Genomic DNA, 6,000 nt, shown 5'->3' with positions numbered 1-6,000 from the left:
TTTTTCGTGAATGTATTTGGCTACTGTGATTGAACTGTTTAATAAGTTTCTTGACCGTTGATTGCTGGATCTGATAAGCTCTATTAAGTAACAACTGATAGATAATGTGCTAATAGTGCAAGAAATAGAATAGAGTAATGATCATTATTTAAGTAAAGTATTAGAGCGATTAGTATATTAAAAATGTACAATAAATGAATTAATGCAGGGGGAATGTTTCCATCAACTCCTACTGCCAATCATTTTGCTCAAAAAATTCAAAATATTTTAGTATTTTATGATATTACTGAGAGAGTGTCTAAGAATTTTGATATTTCAGTAAGCATTACATTAATTTATAGTTTACAAATGCAGAAGTAACATAATATATAATGTGTCTAAATATTGGATGACGAAATAATGGAAAACGTAGCTTCCTTGCTTGTCCTTGCGTTTTGTTCCTGAATTCATGAAATCAGTTAACAATTAGTAGAAGTCTCCTATGTTGGCCTGAAAATATATAGCTTCAGCTGTTCAAAAATCCAGCTTCGCAGGTTTCGACGGCAATCAACCAATTTAGACCGTCGAGGTCCTGTAGCCAGTACTTCGCGACGCGACAGGCCCCGGTAAATTGAAAGGCTCGTTTGTCTTCGTTATTCGCGTACAACTCGCTTAGTTTATCAGGGCTCGTGCACACCAGTAAATTCCGCGGAACGTATAGACGGCACGCGTCAGTTGGCGGAAAATTCGGCGATTTCGCAACTGCGTGCCGGTGGCAGTGGCGAAGAGAGGAGAGGCGGGGGCTTTTGTGTATGGGACGAGCAGTTCATATAAATAATTGATGCGGCAGCGTCGTCCAATTAATCGAGGTGTACATTTGTTGCATAACGCGTCGCTAAACCGTAACAACTGATTTATTTACCGAAGTGTTATTCTCGTTGCGACGCCGCGTGAAAGTTAATGGCCGAGTGACGTATGCACTTCCAGGTTCGTATCGAAACGAATTGTCGAACGTTAGAAATTGACCATCACGACTGGACTGCGAATTTTATGCATTTATCGCAGAAACGATTATCTTATTATAGGTTCAACAATCATTTCGACTTGTTGGTTTCAGACAAGCATAACGACTAGAATCGTGGCACCCAGCAAACCGATCTTTTCGTGGGACTGTATTAAATGATTTATAATTTAGTCGATTTTGATTGTTTTCACTTAACAAAGATAATGACTCATCTTATAACATAAGTTAATATGTGTGCAAAAAGTCGATATAAAGACGTCTTATGGTTACTAACTAAAAAAATCCCGAAAAAAGTTAAAGATTAATAACACTTCAGGCGACATAGAGAACCCTCTTCGCACTTTAACTGCTACGTCACCTAATAATATGGTGTGACACGTACATTGCAAAAAGGCTGGATTATTTAAACTGAGTTACAAAATTTGTGCGTAAAATTAATATCGTAGTATGATATGAAGCAAGACCCAATGCCTCTATTAACACTTTGACTGCCACGTCACCCAAATATGGGTGAAACGTATATTGAAAAGTATCTGGATTATTTAAACACTGTTATAAAATATTTGCATGAAATTAATATCACAGAATAATTTAAAACAAGACCTACAGCCTCTATTAACTAAACTCAAATATTTTCGACAATTTATGACTTAAAAAAACGAAATAAAGTGTGTCTGACTACGTACGGCCTTTTTCACTGTGGCAGTCAACGTGTTAACTGAACGCATACATTTCCGACGATTTCTGATCTACAAAACGAAATAGATTGTGTCTCTCCACATACGGTCTTTTCCACTGTGGCAGTTAACACTAGGTTTACGGACATTTCTTGTAAACCTATCTCTAGGGACACGCGTCAAATGGACGCGTGAACGAAATCGCATATTTTCCTTAAAAAACAACTTATTTTATTTAAAAACAACGTAATTATACACTACTAACTTATAAATGAACGTAACGTGTTGAATGCAACGTGGTGGGAGAGAGAATTTATATGCGTGAAAGTATCCAAGCGTGGTGGGGAAGTACAATCTCGCATGGCCATATGCTTAGCACTAGGTTTACGGACATTTCTTGTATACCTATCCCTACGAACACGCGTCAAATTGACGCGTGTACGAAATCGCATATTTTCGTTCATATTTATTGCTGAAATAATGCTTTCATGAATCGAGCTCGTTTACTAGGATTAATACCTACTTAATTTACGATCGCGTCAAATTGACGACACCCGTAGAGATAGGTATACCACATAGAGAATTCAGAGATTAAAAGGCTAAGAAGAAAACGAATTGGGATATATATTTGTCTCGTTAAAACAATAAAAGTCAGCATAAATGATAGGAGAGAAATGTAAACGGTTTCGGTCGTTTTCCTTGTAAAATTCGGAATGCGTCAAAATGACGCGTCCCGTAAACCTAGTGTTAAAGCAGATTTATATTGAAAAACCGTGTAGCCCACTATCTTGACCAAAATAGGTTGGCTAAAAATCATTTCGCCGATCATATTCCTATGAAAATTCAGCGTACCACGCAAATTTGAGAGAGATCCAATTACTATTTTCTATATATTATAACACCATGAACATTGCCAATAGACGAAATCTTCCGCAGACTCGATCCTTCAATTTTTTTTCTATCGACCAAGGTAGCCGAGCATCCATCTGGTAAGCATTCGAACGTTCAATCTGTTAATCGATCAACCGAAGAAAAAACGTGCGCCCCGGTGGCTGCTAATTTAATCGTCGGTGATGGATACAAGCGCGGCACCGAACTACGGTTGGATCGCAGAAGCCACCTCCCGTGGAGAATCTTCCCCCGGATAGGAAGTTTGGGTCGCGGCACTGGTGTAAGTACTGTTACGGAGCATCGATCGAGGCCGATCATGAAGCCAATATCTCATCCTCGCTTGCGGTCTATTAGATTTCCACGGCTTCGAAGGGGTCACCCAAGCTTCGCCCATCCTTTCACCCCCCCCCCCTCCCGTTCGTTCGTTCGTCGCGAAAGAAAAAGGCTGCGGCGTAAATCGCGACTCTTTCAACGTCAATCCCTGAAAAGCACGCGAAATGGATCTTATACGTTTCTGACGGGCCCGTAACCGCCCTTCCAACCTTCTCGATCTCAGAGGTTTGTCGGCCTGGTATCGGGTGAAATCGATAACCGCCCCGGCAAATCGGACCACTTTATACACCGTAGATCGCTAACGTGAGGTCGATTCTGAAATGGTGTTATCTGCGATTTCAGCAGCCGGGCGCGGCGACGTTGTCCCGGAATCGATTCCACTTCGACTTCGGTTTAAAGGGTAACCATAACACCAGACACACTGTCGCCCATCATTTTAGGCCACGTTTATTTATTTTGTATTTTGGCAGAGATATTGCGAGCTGTATGGAATGGTCGAGTTCACTGTAACTGTATTAGTTACCATCCGTTTTGTGAGTCCATCGAGTTATACGTTTAAAGTACGTTTATGTGTCGCAAGTATGGAAACAAAACTCGTGATTGATGGAACAACAGTTAGTATTCTGTTACGATATAATAAAAGTCACGGAATCAATATAGAGGGTGTAACTAAAATGTTGTCCGACACGGAAATGGAGCACTCGGGGGGTGAATTGGAACAAGTTTTTCCTTAGCAACAATGTAATCTGAGGCTTCGTTACTGAGATATTAACGAAAAACCGCGACCAATCAGAGCGCGAGTTTACCAGCCGAGTTCCCGCGGTAGCGGTGGCTACGCGCTGCGACTGGTAGGCGGCGTTACCGCGGGAACTCGGCTGGTAGACTCGCGCTCTGATTGGTCGGCGTTTTTCGTTAATATCTCCGTAATGAAGCCTCAGATTATATTGTTGCTAAGGAAGAACTTGTTCAAATTCACCCCCCGAGTGCTCCATTTCCGGGTCGGACAATATTTTTGTTACACCCTGTATACAAACCATTTCCAATCAGTTGTAGCACATTACTTTTATAAAATCTTTATAGAATAATATTTTTCTCTTTCTTCAGTTATCAGACCTGGTCCCATATTTTTGGCTGGTAGTGTCTTATGTAAAGGGTATGTGTAAATGATTATACGGTTGGTAGAAGGTTTGTTAATTGGAGATTTCTTACAGTTAACGTATTACCCACCGGTTGCTATGCAATAGGTTTAGTGGATCCAATGATCAACAGCCTAGGAACTATTATTAAACAGTTTATTCACAGTGGCGAAATATATTCATTAAAAATAGCAATAACTTTAATAAAATAACAATAATTTCTTCTTTAACCTTAATTTAAGGGTAAATTAATAGACTTCTTATCTATAAGCACTGAAATTTGAAAATCTATTAATAGACTAACGGCCAGTAAAAAATTAAATGATGACTGGACTGCGGATGTTTATGCAGATATCAATCTTTAAAGATTTATTTATAGTAGCTACAAACAAACAAAAATTTCTTCACTGCATCGAAAGTTCTGTCAAGTCCCATATAAAATGAAAGCCGTACTAAACTTTATTGAACTTCTTAATACACCGAATTTCAGACCATTGAGTATGCTATAATGCATAAAGTTTGCTGTCTAGCCATGATGTATATTTTCATTATTAAATCGGCCGACAGTTATACATAGATTGAATAGTTTTATTGATTTATATGTGCAGTACGCCAATAATTACGAGAGGGTTTATTTAAAATTGATATTTTTGCTCTCCTATTAATTAAATGATAAATAATGACTGATTTATTTTGTAATTATGCTTTTTCTTAACATTCAGTGAAAGATAGAAGAGTATTCGTACAAATAATTTACTCCTAAAAGAGGCTACATTTTATCTATCATTTATTGTACTCTAATTGCAGTAGTGCAGTTAATGTTTGTTCCATTAGAGTCATCACTTATTAATAATTTCAATACACACGTATAAGGTAATGATTAATTGTTTATGTAAATTCTGCGGAATTTTTGTCAAGATATTATTTCGTATATTCTTACATAAACCTAAAAAAGGAATGACCAATATCTCTAACCCCGAAAATAAACATTCCAAAAACGGGGTGAACTTGTAATTTTGTCCAGGTGTGTATAATACAAATAATAGGGTGGACAAAGTGGAACATCTTAGAAATTGTGAGTTTAAGGTTTTATATTTTTATTTTCAGAATTCGCTATTCTACCGAATTTGATCATAAAAAATTGAACATTTCGTTAAAAAAGAGAAATCAACGAAATTGACCTCCAGATCTCAGCGCATCCACCTCTAAAGAAACTATTATAAGTAATGTTTTCTCCTATAACTTGAAATAATGGAAATATTTCAGGTGGACAGAGTTGGGGGACAGCCTGTATATTTTCACATATAATATTTCAAGAATTTACATGACAGACAAAACAATATTCCAGAGCCGATCGACCGTTTATATCCTTAAATTTCTCAAAAAGCCCGTGAAAGGATTTCCATTTCAACCTTTAATCGGACGTGTTTTCTCTCCCTTTACATTTCGACGTCTCGCCGAGCATCAATCTGTAAAAAAAACACCGGACCCCGTTTTCCCGTAACACAGCACTCTCTCTCTCTCTCTCTCTCTCTCTCTCTCTCGTCACCGACAATTTTGTTCCATTTCCACCTGAAACTACTCTTTGATACGGCAGCAAGGAAACAAGTTGTTTCAGGTAACAGTAGTCGACTGTTTCACGTGCGCGCGCGTCAACAGGCAAAATAGTGGACCTAGCCGCGCCCCGTCCATCCGATCGGATGAATAAATCCCATTGTCAAACTCTTTAAAAGGTTGTTTTAAGGGGGGCGAAAAGTTCCGACGGTGAATTTTAACCTGGAAGCGTTCAACGAACAAGTGTCTGTAATAGGCTCCTTGTACCGGTTTTTTTACCCAGCAGCTGGGCGCTGCCGCTTTAGTACCCACTTTATCACGGTGTGGTCGTTTCGTTTCAAGTGGATTAGCCTGCATCCGACGCAACTCCGCCGATGGCTACGGTTTACAGTCCAGGTTATTACGA

Source organism: Dufourea novaeangliae, unplaced genomic scaffold (assembly GCF_001272555.1).
Source record: "Dufourea novaeangliae isolate 0120121106 unplaced genomic scaffold, ASM127255v1 scaffold187, whole genome shotgun sequence".
Classification (NCBI taxonomy): domain Eukaryota; kingdom Metazoa; phylum Arthropoda; class Insecta; order Hymenoptera; family Halictidae; genus Dufourea; species Dufourea novaeangliae.
The sequence above is the reverse complement of the archived record's forward strand: the minus strand, read 5'-3'. Positions refer to the sequence as shown.